General features: G+C 33.0%; 10 non-coding genes across 10 annotated transcripts; all 10 read right to left on the minus strand.

Moving 5' to 3' along the window:
• Positions 1–208: 208 nt before the first annotated feature.
• On the minus strand, positions 209–290 carry TRNAL-AAG (transfer RNA leucine (anticodon AAG)). Its single transcript has one exon. It is a non-coding gene; the product is annotated as a tRNA-Leu (tRNA).
• A 2,602-nt stretch (positions 291–2,892) lies between these two features.
• TRNAL-AAG (transfer RNA leucine (anticodon AAG)) lies at positions 2,893–2,974 on the minus strand. Its single transcript has one exon. It is a non-coding gene; the product is annotated as a tRNA-Leu (tRNA).
• Positions 2,975–4,377: 1,403 nt separating this feature from the next.
• Positions 4,378–4,459, minus strand: TRNAL-AAG (transfer RNA leucine (anticodon AAG)). Its single transcript has one exon. It is a non-coding gene; the product is annotated as a tRNA-Leu (tRNA).
• A 1,342-nt stretch (positions 4,460–5,801) lies between these two features.
• TRNAL-AAG (transfer RNA leucine (anticodon AAG)) lies at positions 5,802–5,883 on the minus strand. The gene has a single exon. It is a non-coding gene; the product is annotated as a tRNA-Leu (tRNA).
• Positions 5,884–7,224: 1,341 nt separating this feature from the next.
• TRNAL-AAG (transfer RNA leucine (anticodon AAG)) lies at positions 7,225–7,306 on the minus strand. Its single transcript has one exon. It is a non-coding gene; the product is annotated as a tRNA-Leu (tRNA).
• Positions 7,307–8,485: 1,179 nt separating this feature from the next.
• TRNAL-AAG (transfer RNA leucine (anticodon AAG)) lies at positions 8,486–8,567 on the minus strand. The gene has a single exon. It is a non-coding gene; the product is annotated as a tRNA-Leu (tRNA).
• A 4,248-nt stretch (positions 8,568–12,815) lies between these two features.
• TRNAL-AAG (transfer RNA leucine (anticodon AAG)) lies at positions 12,816–12,897 on the minus strand. Its single transcript has one exon. It is a non-coding gene; the product is annotated as a tRNA-Leu (tRNA).
• Positions 12,898–14,239: 1,342 nt separating this feature from the next.
• On the minus strand, positions 14,240–14,321 carry TRNAL-AAG (transfer RNA leucine (anticodon AAG)). The gene has a single exon. It is a non-coding gene; the product is annotated as a tRNA-Leu (tRNA).
• Positions 14,322–15,662: 1,341 nt separating this feature from the next.
• TRNAL-AAG (transfer RNA leucine (anticodon AAG)) lies at positions 15,663–15,744 on the minus strand. Its single transcript has one exon. It is a non-coding gene; the product is annotated as a tRNA-Leu (tRNA).
• Positions 15,745–16,923: 1,179 nt separating this feature from the next.
• TRNAL-AAG (transfer RNA leucine (anticodon AAG)) lies at positions 16,924–17,005 on the minus strand. The gene has a single exon. It is a non-coding gene; the product is annotated as a tRNA-Leu (tRNA).
• Positions 17,006–18,002: the final 997 nt, after the last annotated feature.

Raw genomic sequence — 18,002 nt, forward strand, 5'->3', positions numbered from 1 at the left:
TTATGAAATTACTTCTAATTACTTCATGCCAACTTAATTTTGGCTCTTCTTGACTGTTAGCAGATAACATTTTTAAAACATTTGGGAAGTCTCTTGTAACAATGATGAACTGTTGAGTAGCTAGAGGAATCTTTCACCAACAAATTTCAGCTCGAAAAAAAGAATCAGTTTGACATCAATAACTGGCCTACTCTTTGTATAATAAATATGGCAGCAGAGGGATTTGAACCCACGCCTCCGAAGAGACTGGAGCCTTAATCCAGCGCCTTAGACCGCTCGGCCATGCTACCACATGTGCTTATCGTTAGGATAGCTCACAGATCTAGAACATCAAAATTAAAGGGTTTTTTGTATTAAAGTATTAATTGAAAAGATGGCAGCAAAGGTTAAAAGAAAGTTCATTATTAAACATAAAATCGATGAGAAATTCATATTTTTTATTGAATGGCATTTTGTTTATTTTCATTGAAATAACAAAAGAAATTGAGATGCATGATGTAGTAAAATATTAGTTCTGATAGGGCACATAATTAATTCATGCAAAATTAAAATTTGAATATCTTTACTGTTAGCAGATATCATTATTTTAAAGGTTTGAGAAGACTGTTGCAACTATGATGAACGGTTTAGAACTCGGTGACTAATGCAGGATACTATCACCATCCTTTTTCAGTTGGTTAATATCTGATCAATCATGAATTGATGATAAATTGTTTTGAACTACTGCATGTGACAGCTTAAGGTGTGCTTCCACCAACCAAATGTAGCTTCTTTTATACCTTATCTACTTTAGGAAACCACTTTGATATATATCACTGGATCTTCTCCTTGGAGAATAAATATGGCAGCAGTGGGATTTGATTCCAACAGCTTGAATAGCTCTGTCATCCTACAACCTGCTGTACACTTTAAAATATTTTAGCTCTCATATCTGGAATGTCATTCAAAACTTTACCCAAAGTCAGGAAAAGCTGAGATAAAATGCAAAAGAAGCCAGGTACATTTAACAAGTAATGATTATATTTGACTTCAAATTTCCTTCATTTAGCGCAACTGATGTATCCAAACAACTTTGAAGTATTATTCAAATGCCTAAAATAGACAGCTGTGAGATTAAAATCCAGAGTGATAGAAAAGTTAGAGAAATCGGAATATAAATCCATCAATTTATACCAATGAGTCACGTTGCCAACATTTCCATCTCTAATTGTATGATAAGACAACTCAGTAATTAAATATTAGTTATGATATTACTTCTAATTACTTCATGCCAACTTAATTTTGGCTCATTTTGACTGTTAGCAGATAACATTTTTAAAACATTTGGGAAGTCTCTTGTAACAATGATGAACTGTTGAGTAGCTAGAGGAATCTTCCACCAACAAATTTCAGCTGGGTAATATCCTATCTAATGGAAAAAAAGAATCACTTTGACATCAATAACTGGCCTACTCTTTGTATAATAAATATGGCAGCAGAGGAATTTGAACCAACGCCTCCAAAGAGACTGGAGCCTTAATCCAGCGCCTTAGACCGCTCGGCCATGCTACCACATGTGCATATCATTAGGATAGCTCACAGATCTAGAACATCAAAATTAAAGGGTTTTTTGTTTTAAAGTATTAATTGAAAAGATGTCAGCAAAGGTTTAAAGAAAGTTCATTATTAAACATAAAATCGATGAGAAATTCATATTTTTTATTGAATTGCATTTTGTTTATTTTCATTGAAATAACAAAAGAAATTGAGATGCATGAAGTAGTAAAATATTAGTTCTGATAGGGCACATAATTACTTCATGCAAAATTAAAATTTGAATATCTTTACTGTTAGCAGATATCATTATTTTTTAGGTTTGAGAAGACTGTTGCAACTATGATGAACTGTTTAGAACTCGGTGACTAATGCAGGATACTATCACCATCCTTTTTCAGTTGGTTAATATCTGATCAATCATGAATTGATGATAAATTGTTTTGAACTACTGCATGTGACAGCTTAAGGTGTGCTTCCACCAACCAAATGTAGCTTCTTTCATACCTTATATACTTTAGGAAACCACTTTGATATAAGTCACTGGATCTTCTCCTTTTCAGTTGGTTAATATCTGATCAATCATCAGTTGATGATAAATTGTTTTAAACTACTGCATGTGACAGCTTAAGGTGTGCTTCCACCAACCAAATTTAGCTTCTTTTATACCTTATCTACTTTAGGAAACCACTTTGATATATATCACTGGATCTTCTCCTTGGAGAATAAATATGGCAGCAGTGGGATTTGATTCCAACGGCTTGAATAGCTCTGTCATCCTACAACCTGCTGTACACTTTAAAATATTTTAGCTCTCATATCTGGAATGTCATTCAAAACTTTACCCAAAGTCAGGAAAAGCTGAGATAAAATGCAAAAGAAGCCAGGTACATTTAACAAGTAATGATTATATTTGACTTCAAATTTCCTTCATTTAGCGCAACTGATGTATCCAAACAACTTTGAAGTATTATTCAAATGCCTAAAATAGACAGCTGTGAGATTAAAATCCAGAGTGATAGAAAAGTTAGAGAAATCGGAATATAAATCCATCAATTTATACCAATGAGTCACGTTACCAACATTTCCATCTCTAATTGTATGATAAGACAACTCAGCAATTAAATATTAGTTATGATATTACTTCTAATTACTTCATGCCAACTTAATTTTGGCTCATCTTGACTGTTAGCAGATAACATTTTTAAAACATTTGGGAAGTCTCTTGTAACAATGATGAACAGTTGAGTAGCTAGAGGAATCTTACACCAACAAATTTCAGCTGGGTAATATCCTTTCTAATGGAAAAAAAGAATCAGTTTGACATCATTAACTGGCCTACTCTTTCTATAATAAATATGGCAGCAGAGGGATTTGAACCCACGCCTCCGAAGAGACTGGAGCCTTAATCCAGCGCCTTAGACCGCTCGGCCATGCTACCACATGTGCATATCATTAGGATAGCTCACAGATCTAGAACATCAAAATTAAAGGGTTTTATGTTTTAAAGTATTAATTGAAAAGATGTCAGCAATGGTTAAAAGAAAGTTTATTATTAAACATAAAATCGATGAGAAATTCATATTTTTTATTGAATTGCATTTTGTTTATTTTCATTGAAATAATAAAAAGAAATTGAGATGCATGAAGTAGTAAAATATTAGTTCTGATAGGGCACATAATTAGTTCATGCAAAAGTAAAATTTGAATATCTTTACTGTTAGCAGATATCATTATTTTAAAGGTTTGAGAAGACTGTTGCAACTATGATGAACTGTTTAGAACTCGGTGACTAATGCAGGATACTATCACCATCCTTTTTCAGTTGGTTAATATCTGATCAATCATGAATTGATGATAAATTGTTTTGAACTACTGCATGTGACAGCTTAAGGTGTGCTTCCACCAACCAAATGTAGCTTCTTTCATAGCTTATATACTTTAGGAAACCACTTTGATATAAGTCACTGGATCTTCTCCTTTTCAGTTGGTTAATATCTGATCAATCATCAGTTGATGATAAATTGTTTTAAACTACTGCATGTGACAGCTTAAGGTGTGCTTCCACCAACCAAATTTTGCTTCTTTTATAACTTATCTACTTTAGGAAACCACTTTGGTATATATCACTGGATCTTCTCCTTGGAGAATAAATATGGCAGCAGTGGGAATTGATTCCAGTGGCTTGAATAGCTCTGTCATCCTACAACCTGCTGTACACTTTAAAATATTTTAGCTCTCATATCTGGAATGTCATTCAAACTTTACCCAAAGTCAGGAAAAGCTGAGATAAAATGCAAAAGAAGCCAGGTACATTTAACAAGTAATGATTATATTTGACTTCAAATTTCCTTCATTTAGCGCAACTGATGTATCCAAACAACTTTGAAGTATTATTCAAATGCCTAAAATAGACAGCTGTGAGATTAAAAATCCAAAGTGATAGGAAAGTTAGAGAAATCGGAATATAAATCCATCAATTTATACCAATGAGTCAAATTGCCAACATTTCCATCTCTAATTGTATGATAAGACCACTCAGTAATTAAATATTAGTTATGATATTACTTTTAATTACTTCATGCCAACTTAATTTTGGCTCATCTTGACTGTTAGCAGATAACATTTTTAAAACATTTGGGAAGTCTCTTGTAACAATGATGAACTGTTGAGTAGCTAGAGGAATCTTCCACCAACAAATTTCAGCTGGGTAATATCCTTTCTAATGGAAAAAAAGAATCAGTTTGACATCAATAACTGGCCTACTTTTTGTATAATAAATATGGCAGCAGAGGAATTTGAACCCACGCCTCCGAAGAGACTGGAGTCTTTGTATAATAAATATGGCAGCAGTGGGATTTGAACCCACACCTCCGAAGAGCCTGGAGCCTTAATCCAGTGCCTTAGACCACTTGGCCATGCTACCACATGTGCATATTATTAGGATAGCTCACAGATCTAGAACATCAAAATTAAAGGGTTTTTTGTTTTAAAGTATTAATTGAAAAGATGTCAGCAAAGGTTAAAAGAAAGTTCATTATTAAACATAAAATCGATGAGAAATTCATATTTTTTATTGAATTGCATTTTGTTTATTTTCATTGAAATAATAAAAAGAAATTGAGATGCATGAAGTAGTAAAATATTAGTTCTGATAGGGCACATAATTAGTTCATGCAAAAGTAAAATTTGAATATCTTTACTGTTAGCAGATATCATTATTTTAAAGGTTTGAGAAGACTGTTGCAACTATGATGAACTGTTTAGAACTCGGTGACTAATGCAGGATACTATCACCATCCTTTTTCAGTTGGTTAATATCTGATCAATCATGAATTGATGATAAATTGTTTTGAACTACTGCATGTGACAGCTTAAGGTGTGCTTCCACCAACCAAATGTAGCTTTTTTCATACCTTATATACTTTAGGAAACCACTTTGATATAAGTCACTGGATCTTCTCCTTTTCAGTTGGTTAATATCTGATCAATCATCAGTTGATGATAAATTGTTTTAAACTACTGCATGTGACAGCTTAAGGTGTGCTTCCACCAACCAAATTTAGCTTCTTTTATACCTTATCTAGTTTAGGAAACCACTTTGGTATATATCACTGGATCTTCTCCTTGGAGAATAAATATGGCAGCAGTGGGATTTGATTCCAGTGGCTTGAATAGCTCTGTCATCCTACAACCTGCTGTACACTTTAAAATATTTTAGCTCTCATATCTGGAATGTCATTCAAAACTTTACCCAAAGTCAGGAAAAGCTGAGATAAAATGCAAAAGAAGCCAGGTACATTTAACAAGTAATGATTATATTTGACTTCAAATTTCCTTCATTTAGCGCAACTGATGAATCCAAACAACTTTGAAGTATTATTCAAATGCCTAAAATAGACAGCTGTGAGATTAAAATCCAGAGTGATAGGAAAGTTAGAGAAATCGGAATATAAATCCATCAATTTATACCAATGAGTCACGTTGCCAACATTTCCATCTCTAATTGTATGATAAGACAACTCAGTAATTAAATATTAGTTATGATATTACTTCTAATTACTTCATGCCAACTTAATTTTGGCTCATCTTGACTGTTAGCAGATAACATTTTTAAAACATTTGGGAAGTCTCTTGTAACAATGATGAACTGTTGAGTAGCTAGAGGAATCTTCCACCAACAAATTTCAGCTGGGTAATATCCTTTCTAATGAAAAAAAAGAATCAGTTTGACATCAATAACTGGCCTACTCTTTGTATAATAAATATGGCAGCAGAGGGATTTGAACCCACGCCTCCAAAGAGACTGGAGCCTTAATCCAGCGCCTTAGACCACTTGGCCATGCTACCACATGTGCATATCATTAGGATAGCTCACAGATCTAGAACATCAAAATTAAAGGGTTTTTTGTTTTAAAGTATTAATTGAAAAGATGTCAGCAAAGGTTAAAAGAAAGTTCATTATTAAACATAAAATCGATGAGAAATTCATATTTTTTATTGAATTGCATTTTGTTTATTTTCATTGAAATAATAAAAAGAAATTGAGATGCATGAAGTAGTAAAATATTAGTTCTGATAGGGCACATAATTAGTTCATGCAAAAGTAAAATTTGAATATCTTTACTGTTAGCAGATATCATTATTTTAAAGGTTTGAGAAGACTGTTGCAACTATGATGAACTGTTTAGAACTCGGTGACTAATGCAGGATACTATCACCATCCTTTTTCAGTTGGTTAATATCTGATCAATCATGAATTGATGATAAATTGTTTTGAACTACTGCATGTGACAGCTTAAGGTGTGCTTCCACCAACCAAATGTAGCTTCTTTCATACCTTATATACTTTAGGAAACCACTTTGATATAAGTCACTGGATCTTCTCCTTTTCAGTTGGTTAATATCTGATCAATCATCAGTTGATGATAAATTGTTTTAAACTACTGCATGTGACAGCTTAAGGTGTGCTTCCACCAACCAAATTTAGCTTCTTTTATACCTTATCTAGTTTAGGAAACCACTTTGGTATATATCACTGGATCTTCTCCTTGGAGAATAAATATGGCAGCAGTGGGATTTGATTCCAGTGGCTTGAATAGCTCTGTCATCCTACAACCTGCTGTACACTTTAAAATATTTTAGCTCTCATATCTGGAATGTCATTCAAAACTTTACCCAAAGTCAGGAAAAGCTGAGATAAAATGCAAAAGAAGCCAGGTACATTTAACAAGTAATGATTATATTTGACTTCAAATTTCCTTCATTTAGCGCAACTGATGAATCCAAACAACTTTGAAGTATTATTCAAATGCCTAAAATAGACAGCTGTGAGATTAAAATCCAGAGTGATAGGAAAGTTAGAGAAATCGGAATATAAATCCATCAATTTATACCAATGAGTCACGTTGCCAACATTTCCATCTCTAATTGTATGATAAGACAACTCAGTAATTAAATATTAGTTATGATATTACTTCTAATTACTTCATGCCAACTTAATTTTGGCTCATCTTGACTGTTAGCAGATAACATTTTTAAAACATTTGGGAAGTCTCTTGTAACAATGATGAACTGTTGAGTAGCTAGAGGAATCTTTCACCAACAAATTTCAGCTGGGTAATATCCTATCTAATGGAAAAAAGAATCACATTGACATCAATAACTGGCCTACTCTTTGTATAATAAATATGGCAGCAGAGGGATTTGAACCCACGCCTCCGAAGAGACTGGAGCCTTAATCCAGCGCCTTAGACCGCTCGGCCATGCTACCACATGTGTATATTATTAGGATAGCTCACAGATCTAGAACATCAAATTAAAGGGTTTTTTTGTTTTAAAGTATTAATTGAAAAGATGGCAGCAAAGGTTAAAAGAAAGTTCATTATTAAACATAAAATCGATGAGAAATTCATATTTTTTATTGAATGGCATTTTGTTTATTTTCATTGAAATAACAAAAGAAATTGAGATGCATGATGTAGTAAAATATTAGTTCTGATAGGGCACATAATTAATTCATGCAAAATTAAAATTTGAATATCTTTACTGTTAGCAGATATCTTTATTTTAAAGGTTTGAGAAGACTGTTGCAACTATGATGAACGGTTTAGAACTCGGTGACTAATGCAGGATACTATCAACATCCTTTTTCAGTTGGTTAATATCTGATCAATCATGAATTGATGATAAATTGTTTTGAACTACTGCATGTGACAGCTTAAGGTGTGCTTCCACCAACCAAATGTAGCTTCTTTTATACCTTATCTACTTTAGGAAACCACTTTGATATATATCACTGGATCTTCTCCTTGGAGAATAAATATGGCAGCAGTGGGATTTGATTCCAACAGCTTGAATAGCTCTGTCATCCTACAACCTGCTGTACACTTTAAAATATTTTAGCTCTCATATCTGGAATGTCATTCAAAACTTTACCCAAAGTCAGGAAAAGCTGAGATAAAATGCAAAAGAAGCCAGGTACATTTAACAAGTAATGATTATATTTGACTTCAAATTTCCTTCATTTAGCGCAACTGATGTATCCAAACAACTTTGAAGTATTATTCAAATGCCTAAAATAGACAGCTGTGAGATTAAAATCCAGAGTGATAGAAAAGTTAGAGAAATCGGAATATAAATCCATCAATTTATACCAATGAGTCACGTTGCCAACATTTCCATCTCTAATTGTATGATAAGACAACTCAGTAATTAAATATTAGTTATGATATTACCTCTAATTACTTCATGCCAACTTAATTTTGGCTCATTTTGACTGTTAGCAGATAACATTTTTAAAACATTTGGGAAGTCTCTTGTAACAATGATGAACTGTTGAGTAGCTAGAGGAATCTTCCACCAACAAATTTCAGCTGGGTAATATCCTTTCTAATGAAAAAAAAGAATCAGTTTGACATCAATAACTGGCCTACTCTTTGTATAATAAATATGGCAGCAGAGGGATTTGAACCCACGCCTCCGAAGAGACTGGAGCCTTAATCCAGCGCCTTAGACCACTCAGCCATGCTACCACATGTGTTTATCGTTAGGATAGCTCACAGATCTAGAACATCAAAATTAAAGGTTTTTTGGTTTTAAAGTATTAATTGAAAAGATGTCAGCAAAGGTTAAAAGAAAGTTCATTATTAAACATAAAATCGATGAGAAATTCATATTTTTTATTGAATTGCATTTTGTTTATTTTCATTGAAATAACAAAAGAAATTGAGATGCATGAAGTAGTAAAATAATAGTTCTGATAGGGCACATAATTAGTTCATGCAAAATTAAAATTTGAATATCTTTACTGTTAGCAGATATCATTATTTTAAAGGTTTGAGAAGACTGTTGCAACTATGATGAACGGTTTAGAACTCGGTGACTAATGCAGGATACTATCACCATCCTTTTTCAGTTGGTTAATATCTGATCAATTATGAATTGATGATAAATTGTTTTGAACTACTGCATGTGACAGCTTAAGGTGTGCTTCCACCAACCAAATGTAGCTTCTTTTATACCTTATCTACTTTAGGAAACAACTTTGATATAAGTCACTGGATCTTCTCCTTTTCAGTTAGTTAATATCTGATCAATCATCAGTTGATGATAAATTGTTTTAAACTACTGCATGTGACAGCTTAAGGTGTGCTTCCACCAACCAAATTTTGCTTCTTTTATAGCTTATCTACTTTAGGAAACCACTTTGGTATATATCACTGGATCTTCTCCTTGGAGAATAAATATGGCAGCAGTGGGAATTGATTCCAGTGGCTTGAATAGCTCTGTCATCCTACAACCTGCTGTACACTTTAAAATATTTTAGCTCTCATATCTGGAATGTCATTCAAACTTTACCCAAAGTCAGGAAAAGCTGAGATAAAATGCAAAAGAAGCCAGGTACATTTAACAAGTAATGATTATATTTGACTTCAAATTTCCTTCATTTAGCGCAACTGATGTATCCAAACAACTTTGAAGTATTATTCAAATGCCTAAAATAGACAGCTGTGAGATTAAAATCCAAAGTGATAGGAAAGTTAGAGAAATCGGAATATAAATCCATCAATTTATACCAATGAGTCAAATTGCCAACATTTCCATCTCTAATTGTATGATAAGACCACTCAGTAATTAAATATTAGTTATGATATTACTTTTAATTACTTCATGCCAACTTAATTTTGGCTCATCTTGACTGTTAGCAGATAACATTTTTAAAACATTTGGGAAGTCTCTTGTAACAATGATGAACTGTTGAGTAGCTAGAGGAATCTTCCACCAACAAATTTCAGCTGGGTAATATCCTTTCTAATGGAAAAAAAGAATCAGTTTGACATCAATAACTGGCCTACTCTTTGTATAATAAATATGGCAGCAGAGGAATTTGAACCAACGCCTCCAAAGAGACTGGAGCCTTAATCCAGCGCCTTAGACCGCTCGGCCATGCTACCACATGTGCATATCATTAGGATAGCTCACAGATCTAGAACATCAAAATTAAAGGGTTTTTTGTTTTAAAGTATTAATTGAAAAGATGTCAGCAAAGGTTTAAAGAAAGTTCATTATTAAACATAAAATCGATGAGAAATTCATATTTTTTATTGAATTGCATTTTGTTTATTTTCATTGAAATAACAAAAGAAATTGAGATGCATGAAGTAGTAAAATATTAGTTCTGATAGGGCACATAATTACTTCATGCAAAATTAAAATTTGAATATCTTTACTGTTAGCAGATATCATTATTTTTAAGGTTTGAGAAGACTGTTGCAACTATGATGAACTGTTTAGAACTCGGTGACTAATGCAGGATACTATCACCATCCTTTTTCAGTTGGTTAATATCTGATCAATCATGAATTGATGATAAATTGTTTTGAACTACTGCATGTGACAGCTTAAGGTGTGCTTCCACCAACCAAATGTAGCTTCTTTCATACCTTATATACTTTAGGAAACCACTTTGATATAAGTCACTGGATCTTCTCCTTTTCAGTTGGTTAATATCTGATCAATCATCAGTTGATGATAAATTGTTTTAAACTACTGCATGTGACAGCTTAAGGTGTGCTTCCACCAACCAAATTTAGCTTCTTTTATACCTTATCTACTTTAGGAAACCACTTTGATATATATCACTGGATCTTCTCCTTGGAGAATAAATATGGCAGCAGTGGGATTTGATTCCAACGGCTTGAATAGCTCTGTCATCCTACAACCTGCTGTACACTTTAAAATATTTTAGCTCTCATATCTGGAATGTCATTCAAAACTTTACCCAAAGTCAGGAGAAGCTGAGATAAAATGCAAAAGAAGCCAGGTACATTTAACAAGTAATGATTATATTTGACTTCAAATTTCCTTCATTTAGCGCAACTGATGTATCCAAACAACTTTGAAGTATTATTCAAATGCCTAAAATAGACAGCTGTGAGATTAAAATCCAGAGTGATAGAAAAGTTAGAGAAATCGGAATATAAATCCATCAATTTATACCAATGAGTCACGTTACCAACATTTCCATCTCTAATTGTATGATAAGACAACTCAGTAATTAAATATTAGTTATGATATTACTTCTAATTACTTCATGCCAACTTAATTTTGGCTCATCTTGACTGTTAGCAGATAACATTTTTAAAACATTTGGGAAGTCTCTTGTAACAATGATGAACAGTTGAGTAGCTAGAGGAATCTTACACCAACAAATTTCAGCTGGGTAATATCCTTTCTAATGGAAAAAAAGAATCAGTTTGACATCATTAACTGGCCTACTCTTTCTATAATAAATATGGCAGCAGAGGGATTTGAACCCACGCCTCCGAAGAGACTGGAGCCTTAAACCAGCGCCTTAGACCGCTCGGCCATGCTACCACATGTGCATATCATTAGGATAGCTCACAGATCTAGAACATCAAAATTAAAGGGTTTTATGTTTTAAAGTATTAATTGAAAAGATGTCAGCAATGGTTAAAAGAAAGTTTATTATTAAACATAAAATCGATGAGAAATTCATATTTTTTATTGAATTGCATTTTGTTTATTTTCATTGAAATAATAAAAAGAAATTGAGATGCATGAAGTAGTAAAATATTAGTTCTGATAGGGCACATAATTAGTTCATGCAAAAGTAAAATTTGAATATCTTTACTGTTAGCAGATATCATTATTTTAAAGGTTTGAGAAGACTGTTGCAACTATGATGAACTGTTTAGAACTCGGTGACTAATGCAGGATACTATCACCATCCTTTTTCAGTTGGTTAATATCTGATCAATCATGAATTGATGATAAATTGTTTTGAACTACTGCATGTGACAGCTTAAGGTGTGCTTCCACCAACCAAATGTAGCTTCTTTCATAGCTTATATACTTTAGGAAACCACTTTGATATAAGTCACTGGATCTTCTCCTTTTCAGTTGGTTAATATCTGATCAATCATCAGTTGATGATAAATTGTTTTAAACTACTGCATGTGACAGCTTAAGGTGTGCTTCCACCAACCAAATTTTGCTTCTTTTATAACTTATCTACTTTAGGAAACCACTTTGGTATATATCACTGGATCTTCTCCTTGGAGAATAAATATGGCAGCAGTGGGAATTGATTCCAGTGGCTTGAATAGCTCTGTCATCCTACAACCTGCTGTACACTTTAAAATATTTTAGCTCTCATATCTGGAATGTCATTCAAACTTTACCCAAAGTCAGGAAAAGCTGAGATAAAATGCAAAAGAAGCCAGGTACATTTAACAAGTAATGATTATATTTGACTTCAAATTTCCTTCATTTAGCGCAACTGATGTATCCAAACAACTTTGAAGTATTATTCAAATGCCTAAAATAGACAGCTGTGAGATTAAAAATCCAAAGTGATAGGAAAGTTAGAGAAATCGGAATATAAATCCATCAATTTATACCAATGAGTCAAATTGCCAACATTTCCATCTCTAATTGTATGATAAGACCACTCAGTAATTAAATATTAGTTATGATATTACTTTTAATTACTTCATGCCAACTTAATTTTGGCTCATCTTGACTGTTAGCAGATAACATTTTTAAAACATTTGGGAAGTCTCTTGTAACAATGATGAACTGTTGAGTAGCTAGAGGAATCTTCCACCAACAAATTTCAGCTGGGTAATATCCTTTCTAATGGAAAAAAAGAATCAGTTTGACATCAATAACTGGCCTACTTTTTGTATAATAAATATGGCAGCAGAGGAATTTGAACCCACGCCTCCGAAGAGACTGGAGTCTTTGTATAATAAATATGGCAGCAGTGGGATTTGAACCCACACCTCCGAAGAGCCTGGAGCCTTAATCCAGTGCCTTAGACCACTTGGCCATGCTACCACATGTGCATATTATTAGGATAGCTCACAGATCTAGAACATCAAAATTAAAGGGTTTTTTGTTTTAAAGTATTAATTGAAAAGATGTCAGCAAAGGTTAAAAGAAAGTTCATTATTAAACATAAAATCGATGAGAAATTCATATTTTTTATTGAATTGCATTTTGTTTATTTTCATTGAAATAATAAAAAGAAATTGAGATGCATGAAGTAGTAAAATATTAGTTCTGATAGGGCACATAATTAGTTCATGCAAAAGTAAAATTTGAATATCTTTACTGTTAGCAGATATCATTATTTTAAAGGTTTGAGAAGACTGTTGCAACTATGATGAACTGTTTAGAACTCGGTGACTAATGCAGGATACTATCACCATCCTTTTTCAGTTGGTTAATATCTGATCAATCATGAATTGATGATAAATTGTTTTGAACTACTGCATGTGACAGCTTAAGGTGTGCTTCCACCAACCAAATGTAGCTTTTTTCATACCTTATATACTTTAGGAAACCACTTTGATATAAGTCACTGGATCTTCTCCTTTTCAGTTGGTTAATATCTGATCAATCATCAGTTGATGATAAATTGTTTTAAACTACTGCATGTGACAGCTTAAGGTGTGCTTCCACCAACCAAATTTAGCTTCTTTTATACCTTATCTAGTTTAGGAAACCACTTTGGTATATATCACTGGATCTTCTCCTTGGAGAATAAATATGGCAGCAGTGGGATTTGATTCCAGTGGCTTGAATAGCTCTGTCATCCTACAACCTGCTGTACACTTTAAAATATTTTAGCTCTCATATCTGGAATGTCATTCAAAACTTTACCCAAAGTCAGGAAAAGCTGAGATAAAATGCAAAAGAAGCCAGGTACATTTAACAAGTAATGATTATATTTGACTTCAAATTTCCTTCATTTAGCGCAACTGATGAATCCAAACAACTTTGAAGTATTATTCAAATGCCTAAAATAGACAGCTGTGAGATTAAAATCCAGAGTGATAGGAAAGTTAGAGAAATCGGAATATAAATCCATCAATTTATACCAATGAGTCACGTTGCCAACATTTCCATCTCTAATTGTATGATAAGACAACTCAGTAATTAAATATTAGTTATGATATTACTTCTAATTACTTCATGCCAACTTAATTTTGGCTCATCTTGACTGTTAGCAGATAACATTTTTAAAACATTTGGGAAGTCTCTTGTAACAATGATGAACTGTTGAGTAGCTAGAGGAATCTTCCACCAACAAATTTCAGCTGGGTAATATCCTTTCTAATGAAAAAAAAGAATCAGTTTGACATCAATAACTGGCCTACTCTTTGTATAATAAATATGGCAGCAGAGGGATTTGAACCCACGCCTCCAAAGAGACTGGAGCCTTAATCCAGCGCCTTAGACCACTTGGCCATGCTACCACATGTGCATATCATTAGGATAGCTCACAGATCTAGAACATCAAAATTAAAGGTTTTTTTGTTTTAAAGTATTAATTGAAAAGATGTCAGCAAAGGTTAAAAGAAAGTTCATTATTAAACATAAAATCGATGAGAAATTCATATTTTTTATTGAATTGCATTTTGTTTATTTTCATTGAAATAATAAAAAGAAATTGAGATGCATGAAGTAGTAAAATATTAGTTCTGATAGGGCACATAATTAGTTCATGCAAAAGTAAAATTTGAATATCTTTACTGTTAGCAGATATCATTATTTTAAAGGTTTGAGAAGACTGTTGCAACTATGATGAACTGTTTAGAACTCGGTGACTAATGCAGGATACTATCACCATCCTTTTTCAGTTGGTTAATATCTGATCAATCATGAATTGATGATAAATTGTTTTGAACTACTGCATGTGACAGCTTAAGGTGTGCTTCCACCAACCAAATGTAGCTTCTTTCATACCTTATATACTTTAGGAAACCACTTTGATATAAGTCACTGGATCTTCTCCTTTTCAGTTGGTTAATATCTGATCAATCATCAGTTGATGATAAATTGTTTTAAACTACTGCATGTGACAGCTTAAGGTGTGCTTCCACCAACCAAATTTAGCTTCTTTTATACCTTATCTAGTTTAGGAAACCACTTTGGTATATATCACTGGATCTTCTCCTTGGAGAATAAATATGGCAGCAGTGGGATTTGATTCCAGTGGCTTGAATAGCTCTGTCATCCTACAACCTGCTGTACACTTTAAAATATTTTAGCTCTCATATCTGGAATGTCATTCAAAACTTTACCCAAAGTCAGGAAAAGCTGAGATAAAATGCAAAAGAAGCCAGGTACATTTAACAAGTAATGATTATATTTGACTTCAAATTTCCTTCATTTAGCGCAACTGATGAATCCAAACAACTTTGAAGTATTATTCAAATGCCTAAAATAGACAGCTGTGAGATTAAAATCCAGAGTGATAGGAAAGTTAGAGAAATCGGAATATAAATCCATCAATTTATACCAATGAGTCACGTTGCCAACATTTCCATCTCTAATTGTATGATAAGACAACTCAGTAATTAAATATTAGTTATGATATTACTTCTAATTACTTCATGCCAACTTAATTTTGGCTCATCTTGACTGTTAGCAGATAACATTTTTAAAACATTTGGGAAGTCTCTTGTAACAATGATGAACTGTTGAGTAGCTAGAGGAATCTTTCACCAACAAATTTCAGCTGGGTAATATCCTATCTAATGGAAAAAAGAATCACATTGACATCAATAACTGGCCTACTCTTTGTATAATAAATATGGCAGCAGAGGGATTTGAACCCACGCCTCCGAAGAGACTGGAGCCTTAATCCAGCGCCTTAGACCGCTCGGCCATGCTACCACATGTGTATATTATTAGGATAGCTCACAGATCTAGAACATCAAATTAAAGGGTTTTTTTGTTTTAAAGTATTAATTGAAAAGATGGCAGCAAAGGTTAAAAGAAAGTTCATTATTAAACATAAAATCGATGAGAAATTCATATTTTTTATTGAATGGCATTTTGTTTATTTTCATTGAAATAACAAAAGAAATTGAGATGCATGATGTAGTAAAATATTAGTTCTGATAGGGCACATAATTAATTCATGCAAAATTAAAATTTGAATATCTTTACTGTTAGCAGATATCATTATTTTAAAGGTTTGAGAAGACTGTTGCAACTATGATGAACGGTTTAGAACTCGGTGACTAATGCAGGATACTATCACCATCCTTTTTCAGTTGGTTAATATCTGATCAATCATGAATTGATGATAAATTGTTTTGAACTACTGCATGTGACAGCTTAAGGTGTGCTTCCACCAACCAAATGTAGCTTCTTTTATACCTTATCTACTTTAGGAAACCACTTTGATATATATCACTGGATCTTCTCCTTGGAGAATAAATATGGCAGCAGTGGGATTTGATTCCAACAGCTTGAATAGCTCTGTCATCCTACAACCTGCTGTACACTTTAAAATATTTTAGCTCTCATATCTGGAATGTCATTCAAAACTTTACCCAAAGTCAGGAAAAGCTGAGATAAAATGCAAAAGAAGCCAGGTACATTTAACAAGTAATGATTATATTTGACTTCAAATTTCCTTCATTTAGCGCAACTGATGTATCCAAACAACTTTGAAGTATTATTCAAATGCCTAAAATAGACAGCTGTGAGATTAAAATCCAGAGTGATAGAAAAGTTAGAGAAATCGGAATATAAATCCATCAATTTATACCAATGAGTCACGTTGCCAACATTTCCATCTCTAATTGTATGATAAGACAACTCAGTAATTAAATATTAGTTATGATATTACTTCTAATTACTTCATGCCAACTTAATTTTGGCTCATTTTGACTGTTAGCAGATAACATTTTTAAAACATTTGGGAAGTCTCTTGTAACAATGATGAACTGTTGAGTAGCTAGAGGAATCTTCCACCAACAAATTTCAGCTGGGTAATATCCTTTCTAATGAAAAAAAAGAATCAGTTTGACATCAATAACTGGCCTACTCTTTGTATAATAAATATGGCAGCAGAGGGATTTGAACCCACGCCTCCGAAGAGACTGGAGCCTTAATCCAGCGCCTTAGACCACTCAGCCATGCTACCACATGTGTTTATCGTTAGGATAGCTCACAGATCTAGAACATCAAAATTAAAGGTTTTTTGGTTTTAAAGTATTAATTGAAAAGATGTCAGCAAAGGTTAAAAGAAAGTTCATTATTAAACATAAAATCGATGAGAAATTCATATTTTTTATTGAATTGCATTTTGTTTATTTTCATTGAAATAACAAAAGAAATTGAGATGCATGAAGTAGTAAAATAATAGTTCTGATAGGGCACATAATTAGTTCATGCAAAATTAAAATTTGAATATCTTTACTGTTAGCAGATATCATTATTTTAAAGGTTTGAGAAGACTGTTGCAACTATGATGAACGGTTTAGAACTCGGTGACTAATGCAGGATACTATCACCATCCTTTTTCAGTTGGTTAATATCTGATCAATTATGAATTGATGATAAATTGTTTTGAACTACTGCATGTGACAGCTTAAGGTGTGCTTCCACCAACCAAATGTAGCTTCTTTTATACCTTATCTACTTTAGGAAACAACTTTGATATAAGTCACTGGATCTTCTCCTTTTCAGTTAGTTAATATCTGATCAATCATCAGTTGATGATAAATTGTTTTAAACTACTGCATGTGACAGCTTAAGGTGTGCTTCCACCAACCAAATTTTGCTTCTTTTATAGCTTATCTACTTTAGGAAACCACTTTGGTATATATCACTGGATCTTCTCCTTGGAGAATAAATATGGCAGCAGTGGGAATTGATTCCAGTGGCTTGAATAGCTCTGTCATCCTACAACCTGCTGTACACTTTAAAATATTTTAGCTCTCATATCTGGAATGTCATTCAAACTTTACCCAAAGTCAGGAAAAGCTGAGATAAAATGCAAAAGAAGCCAGGTACATTTAACAAGTAATGATTATATTTGACTTCAAATTTCCTTCATTTAGCGCAACTGATGTATCCAAACAACTTTGAAGTATTATTCAAATGCCTAAAATAGACAGCTGTGAGATTAAAATCCAAAG

This window comes from Taudactylus pleione, unplaced genomic scaffold (assembly GCF_031769625.1).
Source record: "Taudactylus pleione unplaced genomic scaffold, aTauple2 ptg000016l, whole genome shotgun sequence".
Classification (NCBI taxonomy): Eukaryota; Metazoa; Chordata; class Amphibia; order Anura; family Myobatrachidae; genus Taudactylus; species Taudactylus pleione.